At 42.8% G+C, this 14,109-nt stretch overlaps 1 protein-coding gene across 1 annotated transcript in view; it reads left to right on the plus strand.

Moving 5' to 3' along the window:
- Positions 1-2,148, plus strand: part of CEP350 (centrosomal protein 350kDa) — a 135,896-nt gene extending 133,748 nt beyond the window's left edge. Inside the window, exon 38 of the mRNA XM_011951138.1 lies at positions 1,012-2,148. The gene's annotated coding sequence lies outside the window, so the exon portion shown is untranslated. The remainder of the gene's footprint in view (positions 1-1,011) is intronic.
- Positions 2,149-14,109: the final 11,961 nt, after the last annotated feature.

Here is a 14,109-nt window from a genome sequence, read left to right on the forward strand (position 1 = left end):
GGGTCTCAGAGAGGGCCAAAAACAGCAGACTTACCTCTGAGTTTAGACTAGGGTATCACTTATTTGAGTCTGAAGTCAAGTGAGAGAGGTATAGATCAATGCATCACATCACTTTTGAAATGTAATTCTGGTCTATACCATGGAAGTCATAAATGGACAGTATAGTCTATAAACAGTATTAAAACCTTAACCGCTTCTAAAATAGGCAAGCTTAATAATGTCTGCCAACTTCACATTCTGGAGTTTATTTCATTTCTTTTTGAAGACCATTGTCTTCCATTATTGTAGTTGAGCAGCACCAAGTGGACTGTCAGGCTAACAGGAATAAGTGGTAGCCTTGCTTTCTGAGCACCATCTAAAGAATTTTAAACCTCTGCATTATGTTTAGTGTTCTCTATGTGGGCGTAAAAACAAAGAAATGCCCCTACTGAAGACTGGGCTCAAAGGACCAATGCAGGGCTGGTTCTTCTACCCCTTGGTTTACTCCTGCACTTTTCTTACTCTTTCTGAATCTCTACCAGCTGCTCCCAGAATCACAGATACTCAGGACCATCTCAGGCATCCAGGCATGGCAAAGTGGAAATAATTCATTTTGGCCTTCAAACCTTCAACTCCCATCTTTCCCCAAGAAGTTAGAGATGCTGTTACTTGAATGATTTAGGAAATGAGTGTGTGCACCAAAGACAAAAAGATATTGTCTGTTGTTTGTGTGCTTGTTTTGCGCTATGGAACATTTTTTAATTTATTTTAAGATAAATTATTAAGTTGAAAATGTATGTCCCTATTCAGAAGTGAAAGATTCTTCTTGTAATAGTTAAACCTCCATCTTTGAAGCTTCTGTGGTTCAGTCTTTGCACAGGAACCTATGGTTTTAACAAACCAATACACATATTGAAGAAGTCAATTTAATTTAGTGAAATGAAGATGGGCTTTTGCAAGATCACCTGCAGTAGCAGGATGGGATAAAATGATTTAAAGACACTGTACAATTTAACTCTGCCTCTCTTGCAGCATTGCTTCTCACAACTATTACCTGCATCTGAAAAAAAAATATATAGACTCCAGCTGCTACATTAGAGCATAAGAGATGCTCTCCTGGGACCTCAGTACCCTGCCTTCTTGACTGGTTTCTGTTCATCAGTCCTGTCCCTCTTCAAGTAATCTAGAAGAATGTGGAAACTCTTAGGCGCGAATGTAAATGCCTTAATATTGAAGGTCCTGGTTAGAAGTATGATCCAAGACATCCACTGGATTCATATTTACAAATATCCTGGAATGTTATAGCTTCAAAATGTGTTAGAAAAACCCCAAAGATGGTATAATCTTTAAGTGTGCACGTTCGTTCATTTCTGCATCTTCCCTCCAAACTTGCCTTTACATCTTAAATATTTCACTATGCACACTCCCATTCCTCTTGGGTTTCATCTTGTCGTTATTAGAAACGTACTGAAATAATCATTGGAATATTTGCATTTTGCACAGTGACTGGTATGATAGCTCTTGACAAATAAGGAAAGCACTGAAATGTTGTGATTGGGTCTCGGGAAATGCTCAGGTTGATGTCTTACCAGCATTTCTTCTGGGCTTGTGATGTTGAGCTGTAGTCTTGTAGCCATAATGAGCATATTGACTAAGAAAAGCAAAGGTTTCTTGGGGTTATTAACCAGTAGTGTGGAAATACTATTTTTATGTGGTCAAGGAAAAGCAAAGGCTTTTCTTTTCAGTTTGTGTTATTTGGAAGACAGAAAAGCATCTTGTCTGCATCCTTTGGCTGTTTGTAGGATCACATTGTCCTTATGATACTGAAACTTTACAGCTGCTGTAAATTTTTTATAAATGAATTTCAAAATGTTATAATGGGACTGTAGGTTGTTTTTCTACATCTTCATTATTTGGACCTAAAACCAATTTTTAATAAGAAAGTTTATTCTTTATGACATTATGACTCCAGAAAGAGAAAAAATAATAATAATACAAGTCATGGAATCAGCAATCTGGTAAGAAGTGCTGCCAAGAATGTGGCAGTAGCTGTCCTGACAGACTCCAACTGTCTTTACTATCTGAAGAACCCTAGGCTCCATATGAGAGGCAGAAATGGATCAGTCTTATTCTTTGCTAAAAATGATTATCTGTAGTTTGGTAGCAAAATTAAAAAACAAAAATACATAATTAGCAGATTTCTTATTAACTATTTGGATCTAATTGAAATGGCTTTATTCTTAGGATTAAGAAAGATAGATGTGGATACCCAGCCACTCATTCCATGTTGGTATCTTTTAAATCAGCTCTGCCTCTTAATCAAGAACCTAAATATTCCCTCTTTCTAATCTTTGTTCCTTCTCCCTACATCCTCATCCTCTTTCACTCTTCCTTCATAATTCCTCTAAAAAAAAATCTTTGCATCAGCAGTAGTATCTTTTAGAATAGCACTATCAGAATTTAGTAGTAAACCAACATATAGGCTTCAGATTTACTTCTGAGTCCAAAACAATTTGTGCTATCCAGAGTAGTTAACTCTGGGTTAAACAAGTACAGGGTATAGATTCCCTCTTCAGGTCTACACAGGAATTTTTACCGTAGGGAAAAGTGGGGAGAGCTCAAACGTAATTAATAAGGAAGGTAATTTGTTTTTCTTTTACCTAAAAGAAAATAAAATGCCTTCTGTGACTACAGGTCTCTGAGAAATTATCTTTCAAAAGAGATTTCATTGCTCATAAGAGTGTTGTGGCCTATTGATAAAAACAATTTTGTTCACTTTCTTGTCTTGAAAAAAAGTGGCCTTAGCTTTTTGCAATACTTGAATAAAGTGTGTACTCGCAAAAGAATTTCTGTAGCACAGCATTAGAGACTCATAAATTTTCTGCAAGAAATACAAACTTACATCTTCCTTTTACTACCTTAAGAATACTAGTGAGTAAAACATTAATTCAAAGAGCAAATTATAGAAACTACAATGACGTTTAATGCAAATTGTAGGAATTTACATGTTTACAAATCATCTTCAACTGGTTGTGCAGCAATTCAGTAAAATATCTTTGTATTATAAAAATGTGAAGAAAAAATGTAAACTGATGTAAAGGAGGTACTGTCATTTTAATTAATCTATGTTTAATAGCTTTTCCTTCTGAACTTTGCAAAGCCTTCTTGGTAAACACATTGCAAAGCATTCTGTGGGAGGTTCAGCCTCCTTGTGTGTACTGTACTGTGCAGACATGAAAAAATAAACCCGTTTACTGTGTGCGTGTAAATAGCCTGGTCATCAGGCCATTTTCAGCCAATAGTCACATCCAGTGCAATTTTGCACTGAACACTTAAGGGTGTGGTTTGTAAGTATGATCTGTAAAATAACTGGGATGAATTCCCATGTATACCTGTGTAAATAGATTTGTTAACTGAAATATACTTTAAGAAAAGATAAAATCTGTAAATAAACTGATTTATAAATTAATTTTATGTCAGGCCTCCATTTTTCCCCTCCTGAGCCAACTTCAGAAAATTAGTCCCCATAAAATTCACTTATTTCTGATTTCTTACTTAGTCACAGGATGCTGATGCTTGGACAGTAGAATAAGGTAAGCTGTGGATAAGAGCTATTTACCTGCACATAAATGCCATCAGCACATACATTTGAGCAGTCTGGGCTTTGGTCCCACACTCATTGATCCAGCAGATAGCCACTGACCACCACCTTCATGTTCTGAGTACTGTGCTGAGTGCTGGGAACATAGCAAAAAAGACAGACGTGGTCCCTGACCTCAAGAAACTTAATGTCTAATGAAAGCCACCAAAAGATATTCTGAAAACCTGTGTGACAAGTTCTAACAAAAAGGACCCAATAAGGGTAGGAATGAGTCAGGAAAGAGTTCTCTGATAAATTATAACTGTTTTATTAGTTTCTTCCAATTCATGGCAAATGCCATTTCTCCCAAATGACCTAAATTTTGATAACCCTTTGCAAAATAACACATGGAAGAGTCATACTCAAGTGGACCACGAAGAAGTGCAACCAGCTGATGCCCAGGTGTGGAGGCTGTAACTTATTTCCGGAAATATGAGCTCGGAGGAGAATGGAGCTGAAGTGATAGAAGAATAAAAACAATCCAAGGATGGAAATGCACAGCACTCAGGATAATGAATTGTCTGTGGTCCAACAAATTAGAAGTGGTAACCACCATCATCTTCCCTGAATTCTTCTAGTTGCCCCTAGATGGCCATCCTTGCTATATCTTTAACCCCTACCACAACCATGAACATTGCGGAAATTCTCAGAAAAAAATTGGCCCCAAATTACAATAGGTCCTAAGAAATTCTTCCTCTCATAAAATGGATAGTTGAGACTGGGCATGGTGGCTCACACCTGTAATCCCAGCACTTTGAGAGGCCAAGGTGGGAAGATTCCTTCAGCCCAGAAGTTTGAGACCAGCCTGGGCAACATGGTGAGGCCCCATCTCGCCAAAAAACTTTTTTTTTTAATTAGTGGGGCACAGTGGCACACACCTGTGGTCCCAACTAGTTGGGAGGCTGAGGTGAGAGAATTGCTTAAACCCAGGAGGTCAAGGCTGCAGTGAGCCGTGTTCATGCTACTGTACTCCAGCCTGAGCAACAGAGTGAAACCTGTCTCAGAAAAAAGAAACGAGATTATTTGAGTGCCTACTATGTGCCAGATACTGTGGTTGGTGCTGAGGACACAATAGTACAATAGTAATAACAAATAGACTCTTGGAAAAAAGACCAAATACCTGTAACCTTGAATCAAACTATATGAAAGTGGCAGTCGAGGATGGCAGTTGACACGGCAGAGCCAAGAACAATGAGACCTACACTGGGGAGAAGTACAATGGTGAGTGCCTACAGAAGGGAAGCCAGTCATGCCCCACATAGTGGTCAACAATGGGCCGTATGTACAGCCGTGGGCCTGGAAGATTCTGTATAATGGAGCTGAAAGTGTTCTGTCACCTAAGGAGGTCATAGCCATGGCTAACACTGTAGTGTGGCACATTACGAGATTATGGTGTGACACTGGCTGGTGTAAACAAACCTACTGTGCTGCCAGTTGTATAAAAGTATATAATACCAGCACTTTGGGAGGCTGAGACGGGCGGATCACGAGGTCAGGAGATCGAGACCATCCTGGCTAACACGGTGAAACCCCTTCTCTACTAAAAAAACACAAAAACTAGCCGGGCGAGGTGGCGGGCGCCTGTAGTCCCAGCTACTCGGGAGGCTGAGGCAGAAGAATGGCATAAACCCAGGAGGCGGAGCTTGCAGTGAGCTGAGATCCCGCCACTGCACTCCAGCCTGGGCGACAGAGCGAGACTCCGCCTCAAAAAAAAAAAAAAAAAAAGTATATAATAATGTCCTAGCCATTCACATTCACTCCCAGCTCACCCACAGCAGCCTCCAGTCCTGCAAGCTCCATTCATGGTAAGTGCCCTATATACACCGTCCATTTTCTATCTTTTATACTGTGATTTTACTGTTTTCTATATTTAAGTTTGTTTAGATACCACAAATTCTTATCATCTGTGTTACAGCTGCCTACAGTGTTCAGTACAGTCACGTGCTGTACAGATTTGTAGTCTAGAAGCAATGACACCACCATGTAGCGCAGGTGTGCAGCAAGCGGTACCGTTTAGGTTTGTGTAAGTGCATTCTACGATGTTTCCACAACAATGAAGTCACCTAACGATGCATTTCTCAGAACATATCCTAGTGGTTCAGCATGCATGACTCTACTGAGGAGAAACAGCTAATGCCCTACAAAATCCCAGCAAAGCTCAGGAATTGGAGGCACTGGCTGCCATGGTAAAAGGTGTGAAACACGGAGATTGTTTCACGGTTTGCTGGGTATCCAGGCTGTGCAGCCAAGGTCAAAAGGCAGATACGTGCCTCCCAGGGAAGAGACCAATGCATGACTCAAGGTCACTGAGGACAGACCACACACACACCAGGCTCAGGTGGCACAGTGTTTACTTTCACCAAGAGGAGACAGTGGAGGAGGTTCAGCCCCTTGCAATGCATCAGCCCTACAAGGGCAGTAGATCTGCTCCACAGGGAACAAAGGTGATGTGACTGCAAGTGCCCCACTTAGTGCTGCAGTGGAAGGACCCTCCCCCTCCGCCAGGGGGTCTGAAAGGCAGAAAGCTGGGTGTGTATGAGGGCCATTGACACATGAGCTTAAGCAGAACAAGGGAGTACACACTGAGTCTGCAATAGGGCAAGATATTCCCGCTCATGGAGATAAGCCCCACACAGCCTGTAGTGCTCTTACATCTCAGTGAGGAAGTGTTCCAGGCCCATTCTCATGATTGTGCAGGAGCAGGAAGCTGCATGTGATTGCCTTTCCCAACAGGGAAGAAAATAGAGAAGTTGATGGCAAGTCTGGTCGGAACAGTTAGACCACCCAGGTCACCACCCCCTCCCAGTGGATCCAGGCACTGCCTGTGCTCTCTTCAGTGCTCTCAGGAGGTGAGTAATTCTCTGGAGAAGTTGAACCAGAGAGGCCCTGAACTTGAGGACTCCAGACACAATGAAGCATGGAAGTCGGGCAACAGACTGAAGATAAGGATGAAGTTAAAGTGGATGGAGGGAGTAAGGGACCCAGCCAGGCTTAGCCACAACCCTCTCCCACAAGAAGGAGACTGGAGGACCCTCCTCTGGAAAAACTGGCCGCAGAGGAAAGGCCTATAGTTACTGTCATTTGGAGAGGCCTCCAAGGCTTGCCCTCGATCCCCTTCCCATGAAATCCATCAGCCAAAAAGCCCCACCTATGCGCACTGAGTTGCTCATCACATTTTTAGCACATCACCCGTAAGTGAACAAATAGCCACCCATCTCCAGACTTCGGAGGGAAGCCACCACGGTGAAATAGACCAAATCAAAAAGAAAAAACAGGGATTCTGGTGAAACAACCGCATGGCACAGAAGACAAACCTCATAAGAGATTTAAAAACTAGAATTAAAATTCTCAGCTGAAATAATACTGCATCATGAAATAGGATTAGGGTGTTCTAAGAGATTAATGAGTCAGAAAACATGGTTAAGCTCTTGAAAATTAAAAGTATGGCAACCATAATTTAAAATTCAATAGAAAGTCTGAAAATAAAATTGAAGAAATCTAGAAAGTAAAACAACAAAAAAAAAAATAGATAAAATTAGAGAACCAATCCAGGAAATCCAATGTCAAATTAACTGGATATCTAAAAAGAACAGAGAAAACACGAAACTATACAAGAAAAAATTCCAGAACTTAAATATGTGATTTTTCCAGTTGGAAATGGTCTAATAAGTATGCAGCATAATAAATGAAAATAAACCCACACGGGGACATATCATTGTGAAATGTCAACTCCATAGGTAAAGAAATTATCTGGCTGGACGCGGTGACTCACGCCTGTAATCCCAACACTTTGGGAGGCTGAGGCAGGTGGATCACAAGGTCAGGAGTTTGAGACCAGCCTGACCAACATGGTGAAGCCCCATCTCTACTAAAAATACAAAAATTAGCCAGGCATGGTGGTACGCTTCTGAATCCCAGCTACTCAGGAGGCTGAGGTAGGAGAATCGCTTGATCCCAGGAGGCAGAGGTTGCAGCAAACCAAGATTGTGCCACTGCACTCCAGCCAGGGCGACAGACAGAGGGAGACACTGTCTCAAAAAAAAAAAAAAAAAAAAATTATCGTAAAAGTTTCTGAAGAGGAAAAATAAAACACCACATGTAAAAGGTTAGGAACAAAATGTCATTCCTGTCCTGAAGAGCAGCATTGGAGGCTTAAGAGAATAGAGCAACATTGTCAAAAACAGTAAAAATAATTTCAGCCAACCTGTGAATCCAGTGTAAAGGTAGAATATGGGCATTTTCAGAAATGCAGGGCCCTTGCTCCCCACGCTTCCTTTCTCAGAGGGCATCAACCATGAAGCATAAAGACTTGAGGTCCAGAAGCAGGGAATCCAACCCAGGGAAAGCGTGAGGGACATTCCCAGGATGACTGCTGTCTGGCAGGCCTAGAGAGCCAGCAGTCCAGTCCAGAACAGGAAGGAAGGTCTCCCACAAGAAGGGAGGAGAGGGGAGCAAATACTCACTTTTTAACAACATGAGGAAAAAAGGGTGAGGAAAGACTTAATAGGTTCCAAGAAGAGCAAGTAATGAAAAAATGAGGATTTGAGACCAGCCTGGCCAACATGGTGAAACCCCATCTCCACAAAACATACAGAAATTAGCCAGCCGTGGTGATACATGCCTATAGTCCCCACTACTTGGGAGGCTGAGACAGGAGAATCGCTTGAGCCCAGGAGGTGGCAGTTTCAGTGAGCCGAGATCACGCCACTGCACTCCAGCCTGAGTGACAGAGCAAGACTGTCTCAAAAATAATAATTAAAGGAAAAACAAAGCACCATACAAGTAAGGAACAGTCATGGTGCACTTCTTGGCTCAGCAATGAGCAATATTTATAGTTACAGTAATATAAACATCGAGCACTGCGGTGTCACTACATTGGGAAGATGGAGGAAGGGAAGTATCAGCTAAGTCTGCGTTCACCCTATTAGGAAGCGTGACGGTTAATTTTACGTATCAACTTGGCCAGACAACAATACCCAGCTATTTGGTCAAATATCAGTCCAGATGTCTCTTTGAAGATATTTTTCAGATAAGATTAACAGTTAAACAGGTAGACTTTGAATAAAGCAGATTCCCCTCCATAATGTGGTGGGCCTCTGCCTGCAGCCTCCAGCTGCACATCAACTCTTTCCTGGGTCTGCAGCCTGCCAGCCTGCTCTGCAAGTTTGCTTCTTGCTAGCCCTCACAACCGCATGAGCCAATTCACACGTGCACACACACACACACAAATGCATGTATATGTACACACATGCAAATCCTACTGGTTCTGTTATCTGGGGAACCTTAAGTAATACAGGAAGTCAGTAGCTAAAGTCTGAAGCTAATGACTCAAAAGTCAGCATATATATTTTTTATTTTTATTTTATTTATTATTATTATTATTATTTTGAGAGGGAGTCTTGCTCTGTTGCCCAGCCTGAAGTTTAGTGGCCCAGTCTTGGCTCACTGCAACCTCCACCTCCCGGGTTCAAGTGAATTGTCCTGCCTCAGCCTCCCGAGTAGTTGGGATTGCACCACGCCCAGCTAATTTTTGTATTTTTAGTAGACAGGGTTTCACCATGTTGGCCAGGCTGGCCTTGAACTCCTGACCTCAGATGATCCGCCTGCCTTGGCCTCCCAAAGTGCTGGGATTACAGATGTGAGCCACCATGCCCAGCCAGCATATATTTTTTTTAATACAGAGGTGAGCACCAGAACAAAGATGTTAAAATGAAATGGTTAACAATGCGTGCCCTGGCAAGTAGGATGATGATGATGAGAGGAATGGGGCTGTGTGTGTGTGTGTGTGTGTGTGTGTGTGTGTGTGTGTGTAAAAACCTTTTTTTGCTATGTACAAGTATCATCTGATAATAAAAATTAATATTCTCTCCCAAATAACAAAGCATCACCAAAGAGGACATATTCCACATGTCTTAATATCCCTCTCTGCTAAGTGCTGCAGCGGCTACATTTAGATAAAATTATACTCCCTTTTATAACCTAAAAACTACTCCAATTCTATTATCTGCTGAAATTAAGAAGTTAAATTTGGGTTGGGGCTTTTTAACCTAAATATTTTTTATTTCAAGTATAAATTAGACTCAAAGTAATTAAAAAGCTTTGCTGTCACGCATAATTTAAGTGGTATATTTAACACAATTCAAGCATTCTTAGTGCTTTTTGGTATTCAAAGAAAAAGATGTGCATTTGGTGGTAGGTAGACAGTATAGGGAAAAGAATTGTCAGGTTGTGTCACTAACCAGCAGCCTTCGTGTGTCAATCTGTGTAGAACTACAATAGGGAGGCCAAGATTTCTTTCTCTTGGTTCTGTTATTATTATTATTATAATTATTATTTGACGGAGTTTTGCTCTTGTCGCCCAGGCTGGAATACAATGGCTCGATCTTGGCTCACTGCAACCTCCACCTCCGTTTCAAGCAATTCTCCTGCCTCAGCCTCCCGAGCAGCTGGGATTACAGGCACCCACAACCATGCCTGGATAATTTTGTATTTTTAGTAGAGATGGGGTTTCATCATGTTGGCCAGGCTGGTCTTGAACTCCTGACCTCAGGAGATCTGTCCGCCTCAGCCTCCCAAAGTGCTGGGATTATAGGTGTGAACAATCGCACCCGGCCTGTGACTCTATTTTCTATTAAAGTATATTTTGTTGTGATACTGGCATCTTTTGCGAGTATATATCACATTTTCTTGTGCTTCTGTTTTGAACAAGAATACCACATGGGCTGGGCACGGTTGCTCATGCCTGTAATCCCAGCACTCTGGGAGGTCAAAGTGGGTGGATCCCTTGAGGTCAGGAGTTCAAGACCAGCCTGGCCAACAGGGTGAAACCTCATCTCTACTAAAAAATATAAAAATTAGCCAGGTGTGGCGGCATGCCCCTATAATCCCAGCTACTTGGGAGGCTGAGACAGGAAAATTGCTTGAACCTGGGAGGCAGAGGTTGTAGTGAGCAAGACTCTGTCTCAAACAAAAAAAAAGGGGTACTACATGAAAATATGTTTTATGCAACTTATCTTTTCACCTGAAGAATGCATGTCAGGAAACTCAAAACCACTCTTTTAACTCTAAATGCATTCCAGGATTCTTAGTTTCCACAACACAAACAGGTATGTGTGATGACCCATTTTAAATACAGTGGAAATATTTTTTAAAATAATAATCATCTAAATAACCTCCCCAACTGGTCTGTCAGTGCTATTGCTACTGTTTTGAAAAAATTAATTCAAACAATTAGATGAGCCAAATGGAATTAGAACTTTAAATTCCTACTGCAAGTCTCAAAGTTGAACTTCTTCACTTAGAGAAAAGGGGTAGAAAAGGCACTTACTCAAGAATTCTGACTGGGAGTAGTGGCTCACATCTGTAATCCCAGCACTTTGAGAGGACAAGTGGGGAGAATTGCTTGAGCTCAGGCGTTCAAGACCATCCTGGGCAACATAGTAAGACCTCGTCTCTACTAAAAGTAAAAGAAAAACTAGCTAGACTTAGCAGTGTGCCCCTGTAGCCCCAGCTACTGGGGTCGGTGGGTGCTAAGATCAAGGCTGCAGTGAGCTGCGATTAGGCCACTGCACTCCAGCCTGCCTCAAATGAGGTCTCAGAATGAGACCCTGCCTCAAAAAACTAAAAAATTAAAAATAAAGAATTCCTTGGGAGCTGCAAGATTGTATTATCCCTGCTTCTGACTTGAGAGATCATTATCTTGTTAATTCTACTTCCCAAACTATACATAACATGAGGGTTTAAGAGGTGTTTGCAGGATTTTTATGATTTGGGGAGACCCAGAACAAAGACGGGAGGATTTGCTGGTTTCCAGTGAAGAAGCTGAACCCTTGAAGGGTTTTGTTCTTCAAAGAGGGGCCAGCGAATGGAAACGAGATCATTTCGGTTTCTACATCTTTGTTTATAAAAAGAGCTAAGGGCTGCTCTGCCTGTGGAGTAGCCGTTCTTTTGTTTCTTTACTTCTCTAAAAATAAATAAATACATAAATAATAAATAAACTGAGGATCTCAATGTGTGAAATAACCATTATGAAAAGTAAATTACTGAGAAGACCCGAGGCAAGTTAATACGCATTTGACTGTAAGAAACAAATTACTTGCCTCAAAGTCTCAACAACAGGAGTTTATAATTCTCTTGTAACAAGGACTCCAGAGGCCGACCACGCCAGCGCTGCTCAGGGGCTTTGCAGCATCAGGGTTTGAGTCAGCACCTCCTTGGTTCTCTTGGCCCAGGTGGCCACAGCAGCTCCAGTGTCCCGTCCTCACACAAGGTCCAATGTGAGAACGGAGGGAGGGGACTTCTCTTTACCTTATTCCCTCCTTTCATCAGAGAGTAAAGTTATTCCGAGAAATTACACCTTTAAAAGAAATCACATAATTTTTTAAAAAATGGACAATTTTGAAAATAACATTAGAAAATTAATGTGTTAGGAAAGTATTCATAAGAGCAAAAAAGTTTAAAAAATAATTATTTTAAATTAAAAAAAAAAGTTTTTAGGAGTCCCTGGCAAACTTCCCCTCATGTGTCATTGGCCAGGAATGGGGCCCACAATGACCACCATGAATCATAAGGGAGACCCAGAGAGCGAGTGTCTAGAACTCTGGTCTGTAATGTAGAAGGTAGGTTCCTTGGGTAAGGAAGAAGAGTGGGGAAACAGCTGTCAATTTCACAACCAGCAGTGTCTGCCACTGAATACATGTATCCTCAGCTGCTGACTTTCTTGGTAAAATCATGAGTTTATGAATAAATAAAGGTGTAACTGAGTAGTCATTGCCGACCTGCGGCATCATCACACCAACACCCTTCCGCATGTTCTACTATGACCAGAAGGGCCTTGAACACTCATCTTTTCTATCCCTCCACCCTTGGGCACAACTGCACGTCACACAGCCCCCAGATGGAGCAATTTCTCCAGCCTAAAGCACCAGGGAAGAAGCCATCCTTCTTGACCTTGTTCATTGACCAGAAGGTCTTCAAATTTCCCAGGAGGACAGTCCTTGCCCTAGCATGACTTAAGATCAGGCTGTGGAGACAAAACACACACGTGTTAATAAGTACAGATTCAGGTTCTTCCGTGGTGGGAAAGACAACTGTGGCCTATGGTCCTAAAGAGCCCTTTCCAGAGGAGGCATAGGAGGTGTTTCATGCGAAGGGAAGTGTGAGCAGAAGCAGAAAGGCGGGCTATTTTTATTGGAAGTCTGGAGCGATGGGGCTGAAGAGGTGTGATGGGACCACACCACGGACATTTGAAGCTTCATTTAACAAACGATTTCTCCCGTCAGTTCTTCAGCAACCCCGCAGTGACAGCTGTGCTGGCAGGGAAGAGCGTCCGAGTGGTGGGAGGCAGGTGGCTGGGGGAAGCTCCACTGGCCACTGTCAAGAGGCCTCACTGAAGGGCCTTAACTACTTGGGACAATTTGCCACCACCAGGGTCTGCCCCCAGCCTGATAGGGTTAGAAACCAGAATACATCCGTGCTCCCACAGATGAGCAGGCTTTCTGGAGAAGTCAGAGTAAGTAATGTGAATTGGAAGAATGAGCCAGAAAGCCACGTTACTAACTCAGAGTGAATCCCAATTGCCCCAATCCTCTTTCCACAGCCACACCCCTCTCCTTGCCTATCCCCCGAGGCTGCAGCAATAATTAGTGGTAAGTTTGGTGAGCACAGAAATGGAACCAAGTCTTAAGGAATATTTCACCCAGTCATGGTGGGCCCGGGAAATCCTCTCTTCCCACTCATGCCTGGGCTGCTCCTGTCTCCATGCCACCTCTCTCCCTCCTGGACGATGCGGACCCTCACGGCCGCCACATTCGCCTTTCCAACTGCCCAAGAAAAACCTTCGCAATAAGCCAGGTGCAGTGGCTCACACCTGTAATCCCAGCATTTTGGGAGGCCAAGGTGGGTGGATCACCTGAGGTCAGGAGTTCGAGACCAGCCTGGCCAACATGGTGAAACCCCATCTCTACTAAAAATACAAAAATCAACCAGATGTGGTGGGACGTGCCTGTAATACCAGCTACTCGGGAGGCTGAGGCAGGAGAATGGCGTAAATCCGGGAGGCGGAGCTTGCAGTGAGCTGAGATCTGGCCACTGCACTCCAGCCTGGGCGACAGAGCGAGACTCCGTCTCAAAAAAAAAAAAAAAAAAAAAAAAAAAAAGAACATGACTGTTGGGGCCGGGCGCGGTGGCTCAAGCCTGTAATCCCAGCACTTTGGGAGGCCGAGACAGGTGGATCATGAGGTCAGGAGATCGAGACCATCCTGGCTAACACAGTGAAACCCCGTCTCTACTAAAAAATACAAAAAACTAGCCAGGTGAGGTGGCAGGCACCTGTAGTCCCAGCTACTCGGGAGGCTGAGGCAGGAGAATGGCGTAAATCCGGGAGGCGGAGCTTGCAGTGAGCTGAGATCTGGCCACTGGAGACCAGCCTGGCCAACATGGTGAAACCCCATCTCAACAAAAAATACAAAAATCAACCAGATGTGGTGGGA

This window comes from Colobus angolensis, unplaced genomic scaffold (assembly GCF_000951035.1).
Source record: "Colobus angolensis palliatus isolate OR3802 unplaced genomic scaffold, Cang.pa_1.0 Scaffold315, whole genome shotgun sequence".
Classification (NCBI taxonomy): Eukaryota; Metazoa; Chordata; class Mammalia; order Primates; family Cercopithecidae; genus Colobus; species Colobus angolensis.